Genomic DNA, 27,058 nt, shown 5'->3' with positions numbered 1-27,058 from the left:
TACACAGCTCAAAGCTTCAAAACTAGCATGTAGCGGGGCTGGAATCTGAACTCAGGTAGGTGTGACACCAAGGCTAACAGCATGTTTTGGTTTTTTGAGCACACACTTATATGGTACTTAGCCAGTGCCAGGCTCTGTTCTAAGCATTTCACATGGATTTCCCTGCAGTAGTCATCTTCCAACCCCAATGTGGTTCAGTCATTCCCTCCCTGAGGTTATCTGGCGGCTTCCATCAGGGGACAGGCCAGCACCTTTGTGTTCAGAAAGGAAAAGAACACAGAAGTCAGGTTCCTCTGCCCAGATTGCTTATAAACTCAGTCCACCAAAGCAAGGTTTGCATCAAAAGAAGGGGAGTGATTGGCCAAGAAGAGTGTGTGCAAAAAAACTTGGGGATTCTCTGGCGGGGGAGAGAACAAGGCCCCTGGGGGCATGGGCAGTCTGGTCTCTAGGTAGTTCTGTCAAGGGATATAGGGGTCATATTATCTATTTTTCCTCCAAAAAGATCCTGAGTCCATTCTCACTCAGCAACATTCTGATGCATAGACAGGTTAATGTTTGTGTGATAGGCGCCAGGTCTGGGGATTGTGGTGCAACAGATCCCCTTTCTCTGCAACTGTCTTGGCAGCCATGTCTATACCACACCACCCTAACACCCCTGGACCCATGTGGAGCTGGAGGAATTCGGCACATTCCTGCTGCTGCTCTGGCTCAGAAGCTGTCCTGGCTGTTGACCCTGCTGAACCCTGGTTGTTCAGCCCTTCCTTGGATTCTGTAGAACACCCTGGTATCCAGCCAGCACCCATTTCTTGTTGTAAGCCCCCACTCCTTTTAAAGCTCTAGTCAGAGCTAGTTTCTATATTTGCAAAAGCACAAAAGCAAAAACCTGAATTCATATGAATTAGGATGGCTTCTGTGGATTGCAAAAATAAAGGATTAAATGTATTATTTAAAATCATAAAGGCAAGAAAAAGATAAAAATAATAAAGTCGCAAGAACAACGAAGCACCTAGAAAAGAACCTACTGTGTTTAGATTCTTAATACATATTTCTTGACTAACTGTAGGAATTCACTAAAAATACTATCATACAAAAACCGGGAAAGCAGGAAAGGAGAATGAAGCTGAGCTAAATTTCACTTCTTTCTTAGCAACGGAGATAACGTAGCTTCAAGTTGGTAATTTAAGACATACAGGTATAATCATATTATTTAGAATTATAGTGTTAAAACAAGAAAATGTTATTTCAGGAGTGGGAGAGTGTTTGTTTTTCAGCATCTTTCTAAGATGTATTCTCAACCTTCTTTCTGTTTTGCAGAGGGACACAAGTCTGTTTGCAAAAGGTCCAGGCTGGGGGCAAGTGGCACTGAAATCCAGGACGCGCCCAGTCCCCCGTCACTAGACGCATCTTCCCAGAAGGGGGCGCCATTTTCTAACTTGCGCAGAGGCACTTACCGGCTGGCGTCTACCTTGTCTTTGCCAGTTCGACAGAGGAAAATGGTATCTCATTATTGTTTTAATTTGCATTCCCTTAATTGTGTGTGAGAGCGAATGTTTTCTCCTATGTTTATAAGCCATTTGTATTTCCTTGTCTGTGAATTGCCTTTTCATGTCCTTCACCCTAATGGAAATCCTTTCTCCTCCGTGCAGTACTTTCTTTTTCTTATCTATCACACTATTAGCTTCTTCCTCTAGTTTATTTTTGGCACGCTCGAGCTGCTCTAAGTTCTCCTTTCCTCTTCCTCATGCTCCCCTACTGCCCTCTTCCTCTTGTTTGAATGTGTACATGCCTCCCAGCACTCATGCTTTGTTTTCTGCCCCTGAGAGGTGAATCAGACACAACTATGATAGGAGCGACCTTCTATCGGTGTAAAACATAAACTCACCATCTTTGTCTTCTCCAGTTCCTTTTATTCCTGAAAACTTTCCTCTCCCTTCTAGATCTTCTGCAAACCCTCTACACTCTCCTATGGGCTTGGATTTTTGGAGCAAAGCCAAGAAATCTTGGCGGTGTTCTGCTTTTTGGACCTGCCACGAACCTCCTCTGGGCCAAGGACTTTCAAAGCTGGCTTTCTGCCTGCTTGGGTGCAGGAAAGACAGTGGGGAGAGGGAAAGTGTAGAAAAATCTGTAAATGAAAGCAAAATATCATTCCACCATGTTGTTATAAACAGAAACAGTTCTGCAAGAACCTGAACTCAATACTTGTTAGTGGATAACTTAGGGGACGGGATCGTCTTTCTTTGTAGAAAAAATTTTTTTTTAACTAGGCTTATGGGAGCTTTATTTTCTTTTCCTCCTCTCCGGCATTACCAACCTCTTAGTAGTTTTCATTGAAATATTTTATAGAAAAAAATAAGGGCTTCCCTGGTGGCACAGTGGTTGAGAGTCCGCCTGCCGATGCAGGGGATGCGGGTTCGTGCCCCGGTCCGGGAGGATCCCACATGCCGCTGAGCGGCTGGGCCCGTGAGCCATGGCCGCTGAGCCTGTGCGTCCGGAGCCCATGTTCCGCAACGGGAGAGGCCACAACAGTGAGAGGCCCGCGTACCACAAAAAAAAAATAAAATCAAATCAAAAATAATAATAATAAAATGGTAACATTCAAGGAGTAACAAAGTGTATATAATGAAAATGAAGTTTCTCTTTTATCTGAATCCTTGGGAGCAATTACTATTATCACTTTCTTTTTTTTCTTTTTTTTTTTTTTATTAATTAGCTATCAGACATGCCTCTCCAAATGTTTTCCCCACATTTTATGGCTATGTACTCGTCTTTTTTATACATTTATTTATTTATATTTTTTATTTTTGGCTGCGTTGGGTCTTTGTTGCTGCGCGTGGGATTTCTTTAGCTGCGGTGAGCTGGGGCTACTCTTCGTTGCGGTGCACAGGCTTCTCATTGCGGTGGCTTCTCTTGTTGAGGAGCATGGGCTCTAGGCACGCAGGCTTCAGTAGTTGTGGCACGTGGGCTCTAGAGCACAGGCTCGGCAGCTGTGGCACACGGGCTTAGCCGCTCCGTGGCATGTGGGATCTTCCCAGACCAGGGCTTGAACCCGTCTCCCCTGCATTGGCAGGCGGATTCCCAACCACTGCGCCACCAGGGAAGTCCCTATTATCACTTTCTTATGTAAGTTTTCAGACTTGTTCTGTGTATAGTCGGTCTGTCTGTCTGTATCTCTCTGTCTCTGTCTCTGATCTCTTTCTCTGTCTCTCTCTCATCCTTGACTCTTTTTCCACTAGTGGGTGTATCACATACAGACTTTCATGCCCCCACCAGAATATCTTGGAATTTGTTTAGTATCAGAGCCCATAAAAATCCACCTCATTAAAAAATGGCTTTGTAGTATCCTTATATGGGAGTTCTGTAATATAACATTAATTGGGAAAGATTATTTCCCGTTTTTTGCTACTACAAGCAAGGACCGAAAAAATAACCTTGAGCAAACATCTTAGATATGAGAGTATGTCTAGGATAAATTCCTCAAACTAGAGTTCCTGGGTCAAAGGTTTCCCCCACATTTAAAATTTTTGATAGTTATCTAATAATTTCCTTTCAGAGAAGTTGTACCAACATGTGCTCACACCAACAATGTGTGAAAGTGTCTGTGTTTATACTTCCTTTTATTTTTTTTAAATTAGTTAATTAATTAATTAAATTTTGGCTGCATTGGGTCTTTGTTGCTGCACGCGGGCTTTCTCTAGTTGCAGCGAGCGAGGGCTACTCTTCGTTGCAATGTGCGGACTTCTCATTGCAGTGGCTTCTCTTGTTGCAGAGCACAGCCTCTAGGCGCACGGGCTTCAGTAGTTGTGGCTTGTGGGCTCTAGAGTGCATGCTCAGTAGTTGTGGTGCACGGGCTTAGTTGCTCCGCGGCATGTGGGATCTTCCCGGACCAGGGCTCGAACCTGTGTCCTCTGCATTGGCAGGCGGAGTCTTAACCACTACGCCACCAGGGAAGCCCCTCAATTCATTTTACATTCAGTTTTTCTCACTTGCATCTGAAAGAGTCAGAACTACTACTGAGATATCAGACAATTAAGAAAAAATGAGGCTTGGAGAGGAAGCTAGATCAAGAGAATTGGGAAATGCTCACAATGGTAGATTAGAATAAAGAGGAGGAGAGAGCACCCAATGAAGGAGTGTGTCTACGAAAAGAGCCCTCCAGTGAGGATAGATTTTTTTTTTTTTTTTTGGCGGTACGCGGGCCTCTCACTGTTGTGGCCTCTCCTGTTGCAGAGCATAGGCTCCAGATGCGCAGGCTCAGCGGCCATGGCTCACGGGCCCAGCCGCTCCGCGGCATGTGGGATCTTCCTGGACCGGGGCACGAACCCGTGTCCCCTGCATCGGCAGGCGGACTCTCAACCACTGCGCCACCAGGGAAGCCCGAGGATAGATTTTAGACGACGTGTCTGAAAGGTGGAAAGAAGGACATGCTACCAACGATAGGGATGAGGCTGGGCGTGAATTGCTAACAGGAGATTCTAAAGCAGTCTCAGCTGAAGCTATGAAAAGCCAAGGACCACGAGGAGACCTCCATGGTTATGTCACAGCATGAAGAATGACAAGGGAGGGGAAGGCCCCCTGGTGCTGTTGTGTGGATGGAAGAAAGGGAAAGACCCACACTGCTCTGGCGCATCATGGAAGTCTAGTTGAAGATTCATGGTGTTAGGAAGTATTTGTTGAGCAAAGTCCCCCAGGAGCTGGGCATGAGTTCCAGAGCCTGGGGAGGAATTGGCATGGAACAGGATGGACAAGGAGAGATGCTTCTTTGGAATCTTCTGTGCTGCTATCAGGACTGGATTGAGATATTTGGTCATGTCACTATCCCCATATATAATAAAACCTGCAGCACTAAACCATAAAAATGCCTAGGACACATTTTTGTTCTCCCTCACATCCTCTTAGTTTCACTTTTTTACTCCAGCCAGCACTGTGGCACCTAGTTGTGCCCAGTTGCAAACAGAGAGCATCTCACTTTAGTGATACTGTACCTGTCACTCTCTATCCCAGGGCTTTTCTGCCACCTCCAGATGGTGCAAATGTAAGGACCTGCACAACTATTCTGACTCAGTCACACACCTGGATGTGCAAGGGGCTGACCAGCCACGGAGCAACCCTTGACAAATGAAGGACGGGAGCCATGGATGTATCACTCCCCTCTTGAGTCCCATGTTCTGAAGAGCATCCCCTATGGCTCCTGCAAGGGACCTCTGCAGGACTGAGCCCTAGCTGCCCATGGTGGTAACCAGCTGAATAGCTTATGCCTAGGTGGCTCTCACTCCTCTGATTCACTTTTCTTCATCCTCCACCTCTTTGGAATCACTTTCCAAGTTAAACCCCTCTTTCAGGCTCTGCTCTTTTGAGAAACGGAGGCTGAAACAATAGTGTTGGAGAAGGTCATGGAGAGGACGTGTGTGGCGGTTGACCCGGGCAGCAGGAGACTCCTCACCCCCATCCCATCCTTGGAATGTGAGCGTTCGGCCCACTGTTCCCACAGTGAGAGCTGTTCCAAGGACGCAGCCTTGAGAGAGCAGTGTGTTGTCAACACATTCTGGGCTAGATATGTGACTGAACCCTGCTAAGGCCTCTACATAAACTTTTCAGATTCTAGCAGGTGGGTGCAGAGATCTACTCATCTTGCAGTAGCCTAAGACAAGCCTCATATGTAAGTTTGTTTGCGTATTACCCTGGCCACCTACCAATCTGGAGTGGCTGCCTCTTCCGTCTCTCCTTGCCCTCCGTTTATGGGCATCAATTTACAAAACAATAAGTAGATGTAAGGAATTCCACCAAAGTTTTAGTTCTTCCGTGACTACCTTAATGTTCCAGAATCACTGATGCTGCTATTCACCAAGGTGCTTCAAGAAGGCAGGAAAAAAGATAGGCCCAGGAACGATTATAAACAGGGCAGGGAGAAAGCAGAGTGAGGTTGAGGCCTAGTAAGAGATATGCAGACAGGATGGAGGGAAGTGGGCACACAGGCCAACCGTGAGTGTGGCAGAGTTAGGACACATTACGAGGAGAATAACATTAGAAATAAAGCAGGAAAAATTCCCCATCCTTCACAGAACAGACCATGTTTGGAGCACCGTGTCTCACTTCTGGGCCCTCTACTTTGATAAAGGCAATGGAACTACAGCATGTTTAGACAAAAGGTCAACTAGATATTCAGGGACTTGTTACTATAATGCAGAAGGAAGTAGGAAGGTTTTACCTGTAGAACTGCTAGGAGAGAGGGAGGGGTATGAGAGCTGTTTTCCAATGTGTGAAGGGTTGTCATATGGCAGAGGCAATAGATTTATTCTCGGAGTGAAGAATATTATATGGAAGTTGGAGGGAGCCGGATTTAGCTCAACACAAGGAGAAACTCTTAAATCTGGAGCCTGCCTTCTGTCTTCCAGAGGATCTAGATGGCTGGGGTTCCCATGCATGGCATGGTTTCCAAACTAAGAAGAAGCAAAGGCAATGACATCAAAAGGTCTTAACTTGGACTTCCCTGGTGGTGCAGTGGTTAGGAGTCTGCCTGCTGATGCAGGGGACACGGGTTCGATTCCTGGTCTAGGAAGATCCCACATGCCACGGAGCAACTGAGCCTGTGCACCACAACTACTGAGCCTGCGGTCTAGAAGCCCGTGAACCACGACTACTGAGCCCGTGTGCCACAGCTACTGAAGCCCGCGTGCCTAGAGCCCATGCTCCACGACAAGAGAAGCCACCGCAATGAGAAGCCCGTGCACCGCAACGAAGAGTAGTCCCCGCTCGCTGCAACTAGAGAAAGCCCGCGTGCAGCAACGAAGACCCAACACAGCCAAAAATAAATAAATTAAAAAAAAAACTTAACTTGTCTCATTCCCTCCTTCCTTCCATTCATTCCATCAAATTGCTGAGCACCTCTAATGTACAGGAAGTTCTTCCTTACAGAGAATTGAAAATCTCTTGGCAACTCACATCTTTTGTTCCTAGGCTCTTCTAGGAAAGAAGATAAAAGTGGAAAGAAAATAAAAGTGGAAAGAAATAAAAGTCTCCAGTGTTGCTTTCTTCTGCCAGAGTCCTTGAAGTGTGGCTCGTGAAACTGAGCATGTCTGTGATAACTATCTCCACATCATGGCAGCAAGAGTCAATTGCCTTAGTGCATCATTCAGGATACTTTCATTGTAAACAATGTAAACGGACTCTGGCTAACCTTAGAAAAAAAATTATTAGATTTTTAAATAGCTGCAGGTAAACTAAAGGTCAGTCTTTGAGGCCAGGAATCAGGGAGGTTCTAAGTATCTAGGTAGTCAGAATACATGTACCTATATGTGTACTTATCTATCTATCATACATCTATCTATCTATCTATCTATCTATCTATCATCTATCTAGCATCTATCGCCTGCACTCATAACGAGCATGTTGTAGAATCTTCTCCACAAGAAGCCAGCTCTACACTTTGCCTTAATTGAAACCTGGCTCTCTAAGGAGGTAATTTCTTCTTTCCCTCTCCATTACCACTGTGAGCAATTTTAGTGTCCTTACAGATCACTTTCCCAACACTTTGGATGACTGTTCTGTGATCTTCTCAACTAACGATCTTCTCTACTCTCTCGTGGCCACACCAGGACTTGGGCATCAGCCAGAATGGCTCTATTTGAAAAATGTTAAAAGGGACACTTCCACCTACTGATCATAACTTCCCATCTTCCCACCTCTTCCACACCTTCATTTCCACTTAACCTATTTTTCAATCTCATCAATGCCACTGGTCCCTCAACCTCTTCTGGCTTCACTTTTCTCCCCAGCTGCAAGACTGTGGTCAGTCCAATGAACACCTCTCAGGCCAATAATCCCAATTCTTCCACACCTCTACCTTTCTGGCCATCCATTTTCTCAGTTCTTATTCTCAGGCTTTTCAGTATGACTGGAGAGGAATCATAGCATCATACTCTCTGGCTTCATGAAAAATTCTTAGTTTCCATCTGTTGTGGTTAATTTTATGTGCCCACTTGGCTGGGCTACAGGGTGCCCAGATATTTGGTCAAACATTATTATGGATGTGTCTGTGAAGATGTGTTTGGATGAGATTCACATTTGAATCAGTAGACTGAGTAAAGCAGATTGCCCTCCCCTATTGTGTGGGTCTTGTCAAATCAGTTGAAGCCCTGAATAGAGCAAAAAGCCTGATTCTCACCCGAATAAGAGGGAACTCCTCCTGCCTGATGGACTTTGAGCTGAGACATTGGATTTTCCCCGCCTTCAGACTTTAACTGAAACATTGGCTCTCTCTGGGTGTAGTCTGCCAGCCTTTGGACTGGAACTTACATCACCAGCTCTCCTGGTTCTCAGGCCTTCAGATTCTGAATGGAGCTACACCATCATCTCTACTGGGTGTCCAGCTTGCCTACTCAGCCTGCAAATTTTGGGACTTTCCAGCCTCCATAATCACATGAGCCAATTCCTTACAATAAATCTCTCTCTCTCTCTCTCTCTCTCTCTCTCTCTCTCTATATATATATATATATATGTATATATACACATATACACCTTATTATTTCTGTTTCTCTAGAGAACCCTGACTAACACACCATCCTTAGCTTGACTTTTATGCTGGTCAAAATCTTTTAAAAAATCTTTAGTTGTTCACTTTTCCATGACACAAGGCTTTACCACTTTCCTCAAGCCCCCACGTGATTGTGTCTCTATTCCCAAGTTTTGACTTTACTTCTAGAAAATATATAGGCCAACAAGCTAAAACAACCTCAACTTCTCCCTCCTCCCTTTTGAAACATCTGTATTTTCCCAGTCCTTACCACTGTCACTGTGTTCCTCCAGGACAAGGATCCTCTCTAGTTTTCAAGGGTAAGTGCTTCATCTCTTCATCCATTGTATTTCCTCTCTTCTCCCCAGGAGCCTTGCTCCAGCAATTAGTTCTCTATCCTCTGAACTTTCATCCTTTCCCTGCCATTGCCTTCTTTCTCCCAGTCTGATGATGTCTTTATCATCAAAAAATAAAACTCCGGGGCTTCCCCAGTGGCGCAGTGGTTACGAGTCCGCCTGCCGATGCAGGGGACACGGGTTCGTGCCCCGGTCCGGGAAGATCCCACATGCCACGGAGCGGCTGGGCCCGTGAGCCATGGCCGCTGAGCCTGCGCGTCCAGAGCCTGTGCTTTGCAACGGGAGAGGCCACAACAGTGAGAGGCCTGCGTACTGCAAAACAAAAACAAAAACAAAACAAAAACAAAAACTCCATTTCTTAACACTACCTTTGCCGCAAATCATGATTGTATCACTCTCCGTTCAAACATCTAGAAAAGTACATATGGTATACATTTTAAAGATGTTTTTATTTTGACGTAATTGTAAATGGATGTGCAGATGTAAGAAATAATACAGAGAGATCCCATATGCCTTTGCCCAGTCTCCTTCAGTGGAAACACCCTGTATAACTGTAGCACAATAGCACGTATGATCAACCGACCTATTCTGATTTCACCAGTGTTACATGTACTCGTGTGTTTGTGTGTGTTTAGTGTCATGTGATATATCACATGTTTAGGCTTTGTGACCACCACCATAGTCAAGATAAAGGACAATCTCATCACTGCAAGGATCTCTCATGCTATCTTTTTATGGCCACACCACCTCCCTTCCTCCTTCTCCCTTGCTCTTGGAAACAATTAATATGTTTTCCAATTCTATAATTTTTGTCATTTCAAGAATGTTGTATAAATGGAAACATACAGTATGTAATTTTGGGGACTGGATTTTTTTCCCTCAGAATAATTTCCTTAAGATCCATCCAAGTTGTGTATATCAATATTTCATTATTAAAAAAATTTTTTAATAGTATTCCTATTCCATATAGATGTACTGTAGTTTTTTTAACCATTTGCCCACATTTGATTGTCTCCATTTTGGGGCTATTATAAAGTTTCTATGAATACTTGTGTACAGGTTTTTGTGTGAACATGAGGTTTTATTTATCTAGGACAAATATCTAAGAGTGCAGTGCAGTTGCTAAGCCCATATGGCAAGCATCTATTTACTTTTATCTATCTACCTACCTACCTATCTATCTATCTACCTATTATCTATCTATCTATCTATCTATGTACCTATCAATCATCTGTCTTTATATTTTATTGTGGTTAAAAAAAACAGTACATAAAATTTATCATCTTAACTATTTTTACGTGTGTAGTTCCGTAGTGCTAAGTATATTCACATTTGTTGTGCAGCATTTTGGAGAACTCCAGAACTTTTTCCTCTTGCAAATCTGAAACTACACCCCTTAAACAACAACTCCACTTTCTCCCTCCCTCCAGTTCCTGGTAACTACTATCTACTTTCTATTTCTATGAATTTGACTACTTCTGGGTACCTCATATAAGTGGAATCATACAGTATTTGTCTTTTCCTGGCTGGCTCATTTCACTTAGCATAATGTCCTCAAGTTTCATCCTTTTGGTAGCATGTGTCAGAATTTCCTTCCTTTTTCAGGCTGAATAATATTCCATTGTACGTGTCTACCACATTTTGTTTATCCACTCATCCATTGATGGACAGTTGTGTTGCTTCCACTTCCTGGCTCTTGTGAATACTGATGTTATTAATGTGAGTGTGCAAATATCTCTTTGAGACCCTGCTTTCACTTCTATTGGGTATATACTTAGAAGTAGGATTGCTGGATTATAAGGTAATTCTATATTTTATTTTTTTGGGAAACTCCATGCTGTTTTCCACAGCAGCTGCACTATTTTACAATCCCAACAACAATGTACAAGGGTTCCAATTTCTTCACATCACCACCAACACTTGTTATTTTCTGTGTGTGTGTGTGTGTTTTTTAATAGCAGCCATCCTAATGGGTGTGAGGTAATAACTCATTGTGGTTTTGATTTGCATTTGTCTGTGATGTGAGCATTTTTTCATATGCCTATTGGCCATTTGTATATCATCTTTGGAGAAATGTCTATTCAAGTTCTTTGCCCATTTTTAAATTGGGTTATTTTATTATTTGTTGTAGAGTTGCAGTGTTTTTTGTTTGTTTTTTGTTTTCTGTGGTAGAGTTGCAGTGTTTTTAAAAATATTTTCTGGATATTAATCCCTTGTCAAATATATGATTTGCAAATATCTTCTCTTACTCTGTAGATTGTCTTTTTATTCTATTGGTTGTGCCCTTTGATGCACAAAATTTTTCAAATATGATGTAGTCCCAAGCACATTTTGTTTTGTAGGAAACTGCCATACTCTTTTCCAGAGTGACTGTACCATTTTACATTCCCACCAACAATGTATGAGTGATCTTGTTTCTCTGAATTCTTATCAGCATTTGGTAGTAGCACTATTTTTCAATTTTAGTCATTCTGATGAGTGTGTGGTAATATATTTTTGTGGTTTTAATTTGCATTTTCCTGATGGTTAATGATGTTGAACATATTTTCATGTGCTTATTTGTGATGTGAAATGGCTGTTCATGTCTTTTGCCCACTTTCTAATTTTTTTTTTATTGTTAACTTTTCAGTTTTTAATATATTCTAGATACTCGTCCTTTGTGGGTTACTAATATTTTCTCCAGTCTGTAGCTTATCTTTTCATCCTCTTAACAAGGTCTTTCACAGAGAAAACTTCTTTAATTTTCATGATTTAATCTCCAATTTATCAATTTTTCCTTGCTTTTGGTGTCATGTCTAAAAACTCTGTTATACACTCCCCCATTCTTTCTTCTTTTAGAGAATCATCACTCTCCTTATTCCATAAAAATGTTTCATCTGTGTGGTTTGGTGAAACAGAAGCTAACAAGTGTATGGCCAATGAGAACACTCTATCTCCTTGCCCAGAGATGGTCAGGTCTCTCAAGCTCGACCATTCAAAGTCCTTCTTCACAAGAGCCATTGGGAAGGATGTCCTCTACTTCTCCATGTGGACAAAGATTTTTCTGAGAAGAAGACAAGCAGAACCAAGAAATGGAGAGAAAAGAAGACAGTGTTTCAGTTATGTAGTTTAAACCTCTGAATGCTGGTATGCCTGAAGCTAGCTACCTTTTGATGTTTCTATGATTGAAGAGCCACCAAATCAATTATAAGCGTCACCAAGTCTCCCCTCTCCCACCAAACTGGTTTAAATTGGGTTTATGTGGTACATAATCAAAAGAGTCCTAGGTAATATAGCATTCTATATTTATTATTCCTCTTTTCTCTTCTTTATTTTACACTTTAATTGATAGTCTGTTTTTCACCATATCATGCCCCTGAAACTGCTCTTGCTAAGGTGACCAGTGACAAAAATTTTACAGTCTCTGTTCTTAACCTCTTTGCCATATTTGACATTAAGTAAATGTCCAATTTACTTGCTTCCTAATATTCCTATAATGTCTTTCTCCTTTTTCTTTAGGTCCTACACATCAGAGACCATGACAGACATCATCACACAAGTTATATCTTTACATGGAGCTTAAACCTCCCCACATCCTTTTACATCCTCTACATTTTATACCCTCTCTTTAACCAGTTATGTGTGTATTTGGATTTTTGGACCTCAGAACTGGACTTCGCTTGTAATTTTCTGGACTCTACATAATATTAAGGATGCTTAAGTTTGAGTTTTGGGTAACTACCCATCCCAGTTGGTTCATATTAGGCATGCAATCAGCCAGGATTTCTTCACAGAAATTTTTTTATATCCAGCCAACCTGGGATGTCTGGCTGTGGGCAAACCATCTTTTGTTGTCTGGGAAATATCACCCCCAACACCTCAACTGATATGCAAAGATAATGCAATACCAACTCAACTATCTTAAACAGAAAGGAAAATTAATTATCTGACATAACCAGAACTTTCAAGGAAGCATCTCTGCAGGGTTAACAACGTCATTGGTTCAACATCATCATTGAGAATTGTTTTCATCTTCTCATTTGCCATCCTCCGGCTGGTACCTCTCATGGTCCCAAGATGACTAGAGTTCTAGGCATCACTGTGATAGGTTGCAAAAATGGCTACACTATTTGTGGCTACTCCCATCAAGAGATATACTCTACTTCTCCATCTCATTAGGACTTAGTCATGTGACTTGCTTTGGTCAATGGGACAATAGTAAGGAGACACAAGAAGACACTTGAAAAGTGCTTGCACATTGGAGTTGTTGTTGTTGTTTTCTCTTGCTGCACTTTGGAACCTGAGACACTATTTCGTGACCAGCTTGCTGATAGCATAGAAATGAGCCACTTCCCCCACCCCCCAGCTGACCCCCTCTAGACCAACCAGCTTGTCAATTGTCAGACATGTGAGTGAGGCTGTTCTGGACCATCCAGCCCCAGCTGAGGAAGCCCAGGCCACAAGAACCACCTGGCCAACACACAGAATCATAAGAAATAATGAATGATTCTATATTAAGTCACTAGATTTGGGGGTGGTTTGTTATGTAGCACAAGCTAATTGATACAGTCACATACAGACCCAACAACATACATTAACAGGAGAGTGCCCATCTTGACACTGTATCTGTTTCTGGTGAGGAATGTTTCCTTATGTATCATTGGCTAGAGCTGCATCCTGTCTATTCCTAAAACCATCCCTTGCAAAGGGAATAGAATTGCCATGATTGCCTTGGAAAAACACTGGGGTCATGCAGAGAGGAGTAGACTATCCTCCAAGTGGAGCTCTGCCAAAAAAAAAAAAAAAAAAAAAAAAGAAGCCTTCTGTCTTTTTGGCAGAATGCTCCATGGAGGATGGACAATTAGTGAAGGGGCAGTGGGTTTTCCGTAGGCATGCAATAGGCAACTACTATAGGTGGGCCCCGGAAATTGTGTTTTCTGATTCTCCTCATCATCCCCACCTCCAACTATGGCTCATTGGACTAGGGATGCACTGGGGCAGAAACTGTGTATTTGGACTTTAGACTATGTGATAGTGCCTGTGGGGGATGGGAAATGTATCAGGTACTTTAGGGGGCTGTGAGGAGGTTGTATGCCATGAATGGAGGGAGAGACAGAGACAGGGAATCTAGTTAATGTTTTTCCATTTTCTAGATCCAGTCTCTCCTGGGGCTTGGCTAGCTTTCTGCTCTTGGCTTCATGAAACACTTCTGTCATTCTTTAATACTAATTTCCCCTTCATTTGCTTGAGCTAGCCCTAATGAGCTTCTGTCACTCACAATTAAAGTGTTTATTTTATTTTATTTTTATTTATTTATTTGGTTGCATTGGGTCTTCGTTGCTGCACACAGGCTTTCTCTAGTTGCATGGAGTGGGGGCTATTCTTCGTTGCGGTGCGCGGGCTTCTCATTGCAGTAGTGTCTCTTGTTGCAGAGCTCGGGTTTTAAGCGTGTGGGCTTCAGTAGTTGTGGCACGTGGGCTCCGTAGTTGTGGCTTGCGGGCTCTAGAGCGCAGGCTCAGTAGTTGTGGCCGCGCATGGGCTTAGTTGCTCCATGGCATGTGGGATCTTCCTGGACCAGGGATCGAACCCATGTCCCCTGTATTGGCAGGCAGATTCTTGACCACTGCGCCACCAGGGAAGTCCCCAATAAAAGTGTTTTAACTCACTGTCCTTATGAAAAATGCCAAACCTTACTCATAATAAGATAAATGCAAATGGAAATTACACTCAGATACCATTTAACACTTATCAGATTGGCAAAAAGAGAACGGTCTAAAGACTTTATTGGTAAGGATGTGGGGAAACAGGCACTATTATCATGACTGGTGTGAGTGCAAAAGGTTGTAGCCCTCGTGGAGGGCAAGCTGGCACCATCCATCAACCTTAAAAATGCTCTTACCCTTTGACCTAGCGATCTTAGCTCTGGGATTTATTCTACAGATGCACCATGGTAGGGAGAACATGATGATTTGCAATAGTAAAAGTTTGGAAATACCAAAGTATTCACCCACTAGGGACTATTTAAACTATTCAGGTACATCCTTACATGGAATACAATGTAGCTGTAAAAATTAATGAAATTCTCTATGCTCTAATATGGAAAGGTCTCCAGATAGATTATTAAGTCAAACAAACAAACAAACAAACAAAGTGCAGAATATTGTACATAATATGATATCTTTTGTGTGAGAAAGAGGGGAAAGAAGAATATATAAGAAAATTTATTCTCATTTTAAAATATTTAGATGGGTAAATTTGATAAAGAAAGTATGGAAAGATGAACAAGAAACTAAGAAATGAATAAACATGGTCATTTCTAGTGGGTGGAAAGAATGGCTGAGGTGGGAGTTCACTTCCCAATGACAATCGTTTGATATCAGTCTGACCTTTGCAAATGGGAACACATTAGCTGTTCTAAAAATGAGTATAAGTAAAAAGTCATTTTCCAATTAAAATATTCTATCATTCCATTCTATCCTGTTGTCTGAAGAATTCAGGGTGGTACAAAGAAAACATGCTAGGTTGATACATTGCCACTTGTTTATAAAAACACCTCAACCTGGAATGTACTGATGAAAATCCAAAAACATACAAGGTGTGCAAGAAATATCCCTTTCACCAGATGGTTTCTCTGCTGCTTTCTACATTTGGCACTGTGACTGCTTGCTAAAGTCTCCCGTCTTCAGGCTACACTGCATCTAGAAGAGCAGTTTTATGGATGGGTATTCTCCTGGGCCAGCTGAAGATTAAGCTGACCAGCCAAGCATATAAAAGAATTGCAGGACAAAGAGAGATGTTATATTAAAGATTTCTTTTTAACATGCAGGGATCAGGTGGCCTCTTAGAGAAATGACAAAATCTATTTTCTTTTCCTCATATGTCCTTGCTATTTGCACTCTCTTGTTATAAGAGGGACTAAGTAAAGATTGCTTGGGGTGGCGGGTATTAAGCTGACATCTTCTTACAAATGTGGGTGGCGGGTTCTGTGAACCTGGGGAGCCAAGTCTCATTTAGTGCCTGGTAGCACAGACTCCGGGGTCAGATTGAGGAGTTGGAGCACAGCTCTCCCACTTGGTGACTGGGTGATCCTGGACACACATTTGACTTCTCTGTGCCTGTTTCAGTTAACTGGGGGGAAAAAAATTATCTATCTCTGTGATTATCATGAGGATTAAATGAGTTAATCCATGAAAAAAGTTTAGAACAATGCTTAGCACATATATGAAGTTCCTGATAAATGTTAGCACTAAAAGAAACAGTAGTGATAATTTTATTATTCTTTGACTTCAGGCTAAATAGGAGAGTTGGCAGGTATGTAAAAGGTTACCATTCCCCCACCCCTGACTCCTGACCAATCTGGTGTAATCTTATTGAAGAAGGATTGAGGAGAGGTCTCTGGACACCAATTCTCAGTCATCTAAGACCATAAATATAGTTCCAGGGGTTATTATGTGGCAGGCACTGGGCTCTGCTCTGAGGAGGATAAATTGATAAACAAGATAGGGCTGCCTCTACGTTCCCAGAAGTCCTAGGCTGCCTGGGGAGATGGATGAATAAACAGATGACACAATATAGGGTAAGTGCAAAGATCAGGTCAATTCAGGATGCCAGAGGGGCACAGGTGAGGGGCAACAAATTTAAATTCAAGGAATTAGGAAAGAATGCTTAGAGGCAGGGATGGGAACAGCAGCTCACCACTACACCAAGTGATGAAACAACCCCCTCTCTCCAAGTAATAATAGTGATAATAACTACATAATAATATAATAATAATTCTGATAATAGGAACTTATGATTAATATGAAATAATAATAATGATGATGATAATAATTAAAACATATTTATAGCTTGTTCCAAGCATTTTACAAGCTTTAGCTCATATTATCCTGACAATTTCTTTGTAGGTCTACTCTGAACCTACATGACTCAATCTCACTTACCTCACCCTAATCCTGGCAATGAGATCCTACCTTGGTTTTAAAAGTTGATGTTTCCTTCATCATGTTTTTTTTTTTTTTTGCATTAGTTTTGCTTTTTAAATATATTATATTGGGCTATTATTGATTTTTCTTACTGATTTCTTGGTGCCCCTTAAATTTGGGACTCAAGTCGAGTGCCTCACTCTCCTCACCCTAGTCCTGGCCCTGCAGAGAAATGCTGAGTAAGGAAGCCTTAGGGCGGAGCTATCTAGTCTACCCAATTCAAGTTCTCTGTGCAGAAGGCACTCCGAGTTCCTTCTTTCCAGGAGGCAGCATGGGAGGAAAGAGAAAGAGAAAGTACTTCCTATTCAGACTTAGTCATCCCTTTGCATCTTGATTCCAAATTGGGGACCCTGCCATGACTTTTCGTATTGCTTTCACCTGGCACCAAATCCCACTGAATCTCAAAATGAGAGTCATTCCTGATTTAACTAGGTTTCAGTTGTTCTGGAAACATTGAGAAGAAAATCTCAGATTGGTGCTAGTGGGTTTTCAACACGTCTCCAACATTTGCTAACCCTCTTCTAACAAAGAATGAGCAGGCCTTTGGCTTTCTTCCTGCAGCCCTTGAATGAGGAGGGTAGCAGAGCTGGAACCTTACAACAGCAAGTCTGCCCTGAGAGCTGAGTTACCATTACTGTGCTATTACTCCTGGGAGGACTGGAGGACCGTAATGGGAACAATGTTCCCGTCTGGATGTTTGAACTCTTCGTTTGTGCCCTCATGGCTTCATTTTTTCAGTTTCTTCTTCTAGAATTTAGCAAACCAAACAAGAACTTTCCCTGATCTAATATTGGGTTTAATTGTGCTGCATTCATTATTACTCAGTGTTTACCCACAATTACTTCCTGTTCAAGTTCCTGTTTGCTGCTGTGCTTGGAGAACCCACCTAGGCACTGGAGGCCCTGAAAGGAGTGAAGGGGAAACTGGAGACAGCCTCCTCCCAGGAGGAGTCCTCAGTGAAGGGAGTGGGGTACATACAGGACCGTATGACATCATAGCAACAACCAGCCCCAACCGTTTGGAGTCAGGCCAAAGGATTTAAAATAGCTGGTTGTAGAAATTCCACTTCTGGTTATTTATCCAAGAGAAATGAATACATATTCATTCAAAAATACACATACAAAAATGTTCTTAGTAGAGTTTTCCAAAGTAGTCCCCAGCTGGAAATAATCCAAATGGCCATCGACATTGACTAGATAAGCACATTGTCGTATATTCATGCAGAGCAATAAAAAAAAGAAAAGAAAGAATGAAAACTGACATGCACCAAAAAAATGGATGAATCTCACAGATATTATGTACAGTGAAAAAAATCCAGAAGCAGTATGATTCCCATTTATATGAAATTCAAGAATAGACAAGACTAATACATGCTACAGCACGGATGAAACTTGAGAACATTAAGCTAAGTGAAATTAGCCAGTACAACGAACTGAACGTTTGTGTCTCCCTTGTACCAAATTTAACTGTTGAAGCCCTAATTCCCAATGTGGTGGTAGGTGGAGATGAGGCCTTTGGGAGGTAATCGGGTTTAGGTGAGGTCATGAGGGTGGAGGCCCTATGATGAGACTAATGCCCTTATAAAAAGAAAAAGAGACATGAGACTTTCTCTTTTCTTCTTCCCCTTCTCCTTCTTCTTCTTCTTCCTCTTCTTTCTCTTCTTCTTTTTCTTCTCCTCCTCCTCCCCCCTCCCTCTCCTTCTTCTCCTTCCCCTTCCTCTTCTTCTAATTCTTCTTCCTCTCCTCCTCCTTCTCCTTCTTCTCCTCCTCCTTCTTTTTTCTTCTTCTTCTTCTCCTTCTTCTTCTTGTTCTTCTTGTTCTTCTTCTCCTTCTTCTTCTCCTTCTTCTTCTTCTTCTTCTTCTCTTTCTTCTCCTCCTCCTTCTTTTTTTTTCTTCTTCTTCTCCTTCTCCTTCTTCTTCTCCTTCTTCTTCTTCTTCTTCTCCTTCTTCTCTTCTTCTTCTTCTCCTTCTTCTTCTCCTCCTTCTTCTTCTCCTTCTTCTCCTTCTCCTTCTCCTTCTTCTTCTTCTTCTTCTTGTTCTTCTTGTTCTTGTTCTTGTTCTTCTTCTTCTTCTTCTTCTTCTTTTCTTCTTCTTCTTCTCCCCCCTCCTTCTCCTTCCTTTTTTCTTCTTCTCTCTCTCTCTATCTCCATGCATGCACCAAGGAAAGGGCACATGGGGATATAACCAAGAAGACAGCTCCCACAACAACCTGATCATGCTGGCATCCTAATTTTAAATTTCTAGCCTCCAGAATCGTGAGAAATAAATGTTTGTTTAAGTCACCCAGTCTAGGGTAACTTGTCATAGTAACTTGAACTAAGATCGCCAGTCATGAAAAGATAAATACTATATGATTCAACTTACATGAATTACCTAGAATAGTCAAATTCATAGAGACAGAAAGTAGGAAGGTGTTTGCCAGTGGCTGAGGGGAGGGGGATGGGATGTGGTTTAATGGGAATAGTTTCAGTTTTGCAAGATGAAAAGAGTTCTGGAGACAGGTTGCACAACAAAGTGAATGAACTTAACACTGATGAACTTTACACTTAGAAATGGTTTATTAAAACCACAATGAGATATCACCTCACACCTGCTAGAATGGCTGTCATCAAAAAGACAAGAGATAGCAAGTATTGGTGAGGATGTGGAGAAAAGGGAACACTTGTGTACTGTTGGTGGGAATGTAAATTGGTGCAGCTACTATGGAAAACAGTATGGAGGTTCCTCAAAAAATTAAAAGTAGAACTACTGTATGATCCAACAATTCCACTACTGGGCATATATCTAAAGGAAAAGACATCACTATCTCAAAGAGATATCTGCACCCCAAGCTCATTGAAGCATCATTTATGATAGACAAGACATGGAAACAACCTAAGTGTCCTTCAAAGGATGAATGGGTAAAGAAAATGTGGTATATATACAGTGGAATATTATTCACCCACAAAGAGAAGGAAATCCTGCTGTTTGTGACAACAAGGATGAATCTCAAAGGCATTAGGGTAAATTAAATGTCAGAGAGAGAAAAACAAATAGTGTATGATCTCACCTTTGTGTAGAATCTAAAAAGAACACAACTAAACTCATAGAAACAGAGAACAGATTGGTGGTTGCCAGAGGTAGAGATGAGGGTGGGCAAAATAGGTGAAGTTGGTACAAAGGCACAAAGTTTCAGTTAAAAGACAAATAAGTTCAGGGGATGTAATGCACACCAAGGTGACTGTAGTTAACAATACAGTACTGTATATTTGAAAGTTGCTAAGAGAGTAGATCTTAAAAGTTCTTATCACAAGGAAAAAAATTGCAACTATGTGAGGTGAATGATTTTAACTAAACTTATTGTGAAAAGCATTTTATAATATATTCATATATCAATTATGTTGTACACCTTAAAATAATACAATTTTTATGTCAATTATATCTCAGTAAAACTGGGAAAAAAGAAATGGTTAAGATGGTAAATTTTATGTTACATACTATACCACAATTTTAAAAAATTCTTAAAAGTAAATAAACCTAATCTATGACAATAGAAGTCAGACAGTGGCTCTTTCTTGAGGGGATATTTCCTGGGAAAAGGTGCAGGAAAGTTTTCTGGAGAGCTAGAACTTTTCTGTATTTTGGTGGTGGATTTTACATAAGTGTCGAGGTACGTAAAAACATATCCTGCTGTAGCCTTAAAATTAATGTATCTTGGACTTCCCTGGTGGCGCAGTGGTTGAGAGTCCACCTGCCGATGCAGGGGACACTGGTTTGTGCCCCATTGTGGAGCACAGGCTCTGGACGTGCAGGCTCAGTGGCCATGGCTCACGGGCCCAGCCGCTCTGCGGCATGTGGGATCCTCCCGGACTGGGACAAAAACCCGTCTCCCCTGAATCAGCAGGCAGAGTCTCAACCACTGTGCCACCAGGGAAGCCCTGTATTTAATTGTTGATAGTTTGATTAATATGTGTCTTGGTGTGTTTCTCCTTGGATTTATCCTGTATGGGACTCTCTGCACTTCCTCGACTTGATTGACTATTTCCTTTCCCATATTAGGGAAGTTTTCAACTATAATCTCTTGAAATATTTTCTCAGTCCCTTTCTTTTTCTCTTTTTCTTCTGGGAACCCTATAATTCGAATGTTGTTGCACTTAATGTTGTCTCAGAAGTCTCTGAGAGTGTCCTCAATTCTTTTCATTCTTTTTCCCTTATTCTGCTCTGCAGTAGCTATTTCCACTATTTTATCTTCCAGTTCACTTATCCATTCTTCTGCCTCAGTTATTCTGCTATTGATTCCTTCTAGAGAATTTTTAATTTCACGTATTGTGTTGTTCATCATTGTTTGTTTGCTCTTTAGTTCTTCTAGGTCCTTGTTAAACCTTTCTTGTATTTTTTCCATTCTATTTCCAAGATTTTGGATCATCTTTACTATCATTACTCTGAATTCTTTTTCAGGTAGGCTGCCTATTTCCTCTTCATTTGTTTGGTCTGGTGGGTTTTTACCTTGCTCCTTCATCTGCTGCGTATTTCTCTGTCTTCTCATTTTGCTTAACTTACTGTGTTTGGGGTCTCCTTTTCACAGGCTGCAAGTTCCTAGTTCCTGTTGTTTTTGGTGTCTGCCTCCAGTGGGTATGGTTCGTTCAGTGGCTTGTGTAGGCTTCCTGGTGGAGGTGACTAGTGCCTGTGTTCTGGTGGGCAGGACTGCGTCCTGTGGTGTGTTTTGGGGGTGTCTGTGAACGTATTATGATTTTAGGCAACCTCTCTGCTAATGGGGGTTGTGTTCCTGTCTTGCTAGTTGTTTGGCATGGGGTTTCCAGCACTGGAGCTTGCTGGCCACTGAGTGGAGCTGGGTTTAGCATTGAGATGGAGATCTCTTGGAGAGCTCTCACCGACTGATATTACATTGGGCCAGGAAGTCTCTGGTGGTCCAATGTCCTGAACTCAGCTCTCCCACCTCAGAGGCTCAGGCCTGACACCCAGCCAGAGCACCAAGACCCTGTCAGCCACATTGCCAGGTACGTGGGTAGTTTCTTGCCTTTTGGGAAGTCTGAGGCCTTCTCTGTAGACTTTTTGATGATGGCAATTCTGAGTGGTAGGAAGTGATACTTCATTGTAGTTTTTATTTGCATTTCTCTAATAATTAATGATGTTGAACATTTCTTCATGTGCTTTTTAGCCATCTGTATGGCTTCTTTGGAGAAATGTTCTCCAATAGTTTCAATGGTCCTATCTTCGAGTTCACTGATTCTTTTGTCTGTCTACTCAAATCTGCCTTTGAGTCCCTCTAGTGAATTTTTCATTTCAGTTTCTATACTTTTCAGCTCTAGAATCTCTTTCTGGTTTCTTCTGAGGTCTTCTATCTCTTTCTTGATATTTATATTTTGTTCATCCACCATTTTCTTGACTTTATGTCTTCCTTTAGTTCTTTGATTATGTTTAAGATGGTTGTTTTAAAGTGTTTGTCTAGTAGGTTCTCTGTGTTGTCTTTCACTGGGACTGTTTCTGCTGGTTCATTTTTTTTCCTTTGATTGGGCCACACTTTCCTGTTTCTTAATATTAGCTTTTAATTATTAATAGTAGCAGTCCTAGAATGACTGTGACTTAATTTTTTCAAATTTCTGTTTCCTTATATGTCAGATGGGAATTGTTACATTTTATTAATTTGAATAATTTTATTAATGCAATAAATATTTATTGAGCTCTTCCTAGGTGGCCCCCAATTTCTTTGTCAGTCTTTTCGTTGAGACATGGAGTCTCCCCTTGAATAAAGGCTCTGTGGCTATTTGAAGAATAGCATATATCAGAAATGACACTGTGTCAGTTTTCAGATCAGGCTTTAAGGAACTATCATCTTCCACTTTCTATCTCTTGGGACACTCACTCTTGGAATTCAACCACCATGTTCTGAGGAAGCTCAAGCTGCCAGTGGAGAGGCTCACCTAAAGAGGAACCAAGGTCCCTGGCTCAAAGCCCTGGGTGAGCTCTCAACTAACATCATCCAACTTATCAGCCCTGTGAGTGAGCATCTTGAAAGCAGATTCTTCAGCCTCCAGTCAAGGTACCACTACTGATTCTACATAGAATAGAAATGAATTTTTATTTATATTATCTACTCACAAATTTTAATTTATTTTAAAATCTATTCTTTAGAATAGAGCTGTCCAAAGAAATATAATGTAAGTCACATATGTAATTTAATATTTTTTAGTAGCCACATTAAAAAAGTAAGAAGAAGCAGGTAAAATTAATTTTATTTTATTTATTTATTTATTTATTTTTTTGTGATACGCGGGCCTCTCACTGCTGTGGCCTCTCCCGTCGCAGAGCACAGGCTCTGGACGCGCAGGCTCAGCGGCCATGGCTCACGGGCCCAGCCGCTGTGAGGCATGTGGGATCTTCCCGGACCGGGGCACGAACCCGTGTCCCCTGCATCGGCAGGTGGACTCCCAACCACTGCGCCACCAGGGAAGCCCTAAAATTAATTTTAGAGAGAAATTTTATTTAGCCCAATATATCCAAAATATATTTTCAACATGCACTGAAGATAAAAATTATTTATGAGATATTTTACATTCTGTTCACGCTAAGTACTTGATGTTTTAGGATATATTTTACATTTACAGCCACATCTCAGTTGAGACTAGCTACATTCCAAATGCTCAGTGGCCACATGTGGCTAGTGACTACTGTATTGGTGAGAGGGTTGCCTTATAATGAAAGAGTTGGAAGGCAAACTACATCTCTGCCCCTATTTTATAATGGAGGAAAGTGAGACCCAGAGGGAAGAAGTGACTTTCCCAAGGTTATGCACTGTAGTGGATTGAATTGTAGCCCCTCCAAAAGACATGTCCATGTCTTAACTCCTGTGGTAAAAAGGTCTTTGCAAATATAATTAAGTTAATGATCTTGAGATGAAGACATTATTACAGATTATCTGGGCATACCCTAAATCCGATGACCAGTGTCCTTGTAAGAGATACACTGGGGAGATTAGACAGAAAAGGAGAAGACTGACACACAGAGAGAAGTTGATGTGAAGATGAAGGCAGAAATGGGAGTGATGTGGCCATAAACCAAGGAAACCAAGGAAAGCTGACAGATACCAGAACTTGGAAGAGTCAAGGAAGGATTCTTCCTTAAAGCCTCCAGAGGGAGTAAGGTCTGCAGACATCTTCATTTCAACCTTCTGACCTTTGGCATTGTGAGAGAATAAATTTCTGTTATTTTAGCCTCCTAGTTTTCCAGTTATTTGTTATGGCAGCCACAGGAAACTAATCTATACAGCAAGTTTGAAGCCTAAGCTTAAGAGCCCTTGGACTCCATTTCCACCCAGAGCAACCTGCCTTCTCATTGCCTCTGAAATCTTTCAAGTGGCCAGCATTCATTCTTTTATAAGCAGAGTGGACCATGTGAGGGCTCTAATGACCTAGAGGGCCCATGCCCATTGTACAGAGAACCACTGCCCTTTCTCTCCAAGGGGCACCATGCCATGTTGTCATCATCTCTTGCCTCCTCTATTCAAATGACCTCAAATGCTCTCCCTGCTTCTACTCTTTTTACCTTCAGTCTATTTTATGCATAGTATCCAGGGTAATCTTAAGTCCAAACTCCTTACCACATCTACAAGGCCCTGCTCTTTTATGGACCTTGTCTTGTACCTGTTCTCTCCACTCCAGCCACAGAGACCTCCTTGCTGCTTCTGCAACATGCTAAGCAAACTACTTCTCCAGGTCCTCTGCATTTGCTCTTTTCTCTTTCTGGAACTCTCTCTATCCTGATAGCCTAATGGCTCATCCTTTCACTTAATTCAGGTCTTTGTTTTTCATAGAGGATTTCCCTGGTGGCTGTCACTCTTCATTCCTTTACTATGCTTTGTGTTTCTTTACAGCATGAATCTCCATGCTACCTAGTATAGATTTGTTAGTTTATTAGGTTATTGTCCATCTTCCCCATTAGTTCTATGAAGACAGGGACTTTTGTCTGTTTTATTTAACGGTGTGTGGAACAGCACGTAACAGGTGCTCAATAAATTCAATCCTGAATGAGTAAACAAATGAATGAGGAAGTAGAGGAATGCAGGCTCCATGTAACCATAAATTTTTTTCCTAGAGAAGTCAGAATCTGGATATTTAGGTGAAATTCTACCAATGTGAACCAAAAAATAAATGTTCACTGGGCTGGCTAAAAGAATATGTCCAAGGGCCACAAGTTTGAGACCCCTGCCCTATAGGATCTGGGTCCAATGGGAACTGTGTTCCTCATATTCAGATGGTGCAGCCCCTCCAGGAATTGAGTGGTTCTTCAGGATCTACCAGCCCTTGCATCTTTAGGCCCAGGCCCCATGAGGTACTGTTTGTTGTTACAGACCAAAGTCATCCAGAGCTCTTGGTTCAAAAGGCAGGATGTGGGCTTCAAGCTTCCAGCTCATCAGTTCAAAGAAAATCAACTTCAGCAGCAGTGTCTCCTGGGATGTTTTCACAAGCTTCCCTGGGAGATGATGGGGCCTCTTAAAGGACTAATAATAGACAGGCACGTCCAGTTTCCCAAACATGTCAACCTTAAAAGTGAATGCTATTTTTTCCTTGTTTCCTTTGAGTTACTACTTAGGAAAAGGACATTCTATTATGACAGCCATTGCTCTCCACATGCCACTTAATAACGACTTAGACTCAGCAGCTTCCAGGTAAAATCATCCTAGTAGGACCTGAGCTTCACTAGGCAGAAGTTCAGCATAGCTGGTTCAATTCCATCCTGTTTTCCTTCACCCTTTTGTCACTGGTATGCTTTGTACCTAAGCAGGTTTAACCACCACTCAACAACAATGTGACTTCGGAGGTCTATCTTAAACACTCTGAGCTTCGTTGTCTTTATCCATCATAAAAGTTACTAGACCTACACAGGGTTGTTGAGAGGTCTAAATAAGACACTGCAAGTACCTCTGACACCCTCCTAGCACCTGATGTTTATTATTATTGAACACCTACTGGACACGGGTTGGGGGTAGGGGGTAATGTCCTTTAAGTTTTCATTCACTCACTTGTTCACACAATTACTCACTTATTCAACCAATATTTATTGAGCTCTGAGAAGGTGTCAGGCACAGAGCTGGGCGCAAGGTGACACAATGGTGAGCAGAGCCTCCTCTCAGAGCCTAGGTCTAGTGCAGGAGTTCATAGTCTAATGCAGCACTGTGTTCCCAGAGTGTGGGGCATGGTGGGGGGATGTTTAGATGCAGTGTGTGGATGGGGCACTAAATCACACTGCATTGCTTATGTAGACAATTATTACTCTTTTGGTTACCTTTCCATCCTTCAGATTCCATCCAGGAGAGAGTCCCAGTTGGATGTTAATGTCTTTAACATCTCTCTAAAATTTGTGAATCTCCCTTAACAAACAAAAGAGGGCCTCAGATGCTGGTGTTTTGGGCAAGTGGCAGCATCTGGAGAGATTTTCATAGTAAGGATACGTCTTGCTATTTGAACTCAGAAACTAGATAGAGATTTTTTTCTAGATGGTGCACAAATATTACCAGCATTTGTGAAGAAGGGTCAAGAGTGAATGAAAGTTGAGGAAATACTGGCCTCTTAAATTTCTCCCCACGCCCTTTAATGGCCCCATATCACAGTTGAGGAAGCTGAGTCTCTTTGTGGAGGGGATGGACAGAAGGCAGGGAGTTTTCTTCTAAATGGTCAGGCAAGCAAAGCCAAGAATTGTCTTTGTGGTGGAGTTAGACGTGTATATATAAAGTAAAGATTGCCCCTCCCCTCCCTCTGCAGTAGTGTGTGCGTATGTGTGTGTAAGTGTGTGGATCCACAGGCCTTTCCGAATGAGTGACAGCGGTAGCCCATCCCTCCAGGAGACGCGTGCAGAATGACCAATGGCACGGATACAGGGTGGATGGGTACCAGTCTCTGCAGTGGCCTGGGTGGAAACCGTCGCACCCACCCTTTCCACCCCCTACCCCCGCCAGGCCTCAGCCCCCGTTCTCGGTTCCCTCGGGCCGCACCCAAGGTGCTCATCGCCTTCATGCAACCCAGGCCGAGGACGAGGGAGCGGGCGAGGCTCAGGTCTGGCGGTCCCTGGCTGCGGTCCCCGCGTCGCAGCGCTGCGGCTGAGAACGCTTCTCTGGGAGGCCGGCAGCCTCGGGGTGCCAGTATGTAAAGCAGCTGGCGGCTCTGGGCGGAGCCCGGGGGCGATGCAAATGATGGAGGCGGGGTCTGCCCGCGGCTCCGCCTCCCTCCCCCGCAGCTG

The sequence above is a fragment of the Mesoplodon bidens genome, assembly GCF_964165515.1.
Source record: "Mesoplodon bidens genome assembly, chromosome: 15".
Classification (NCBI taxonomy): Eukaryota; Metazoa; Chordata; class Mammalia; order Artiodactyla; family Ziphiidae; genus Mesoplodon; species Mesoplodon bidens.
The sequence above is the reverse complement of the archived record's forward strand: the minus strand, read 5'-3'. Positions refer to the sequence as shown.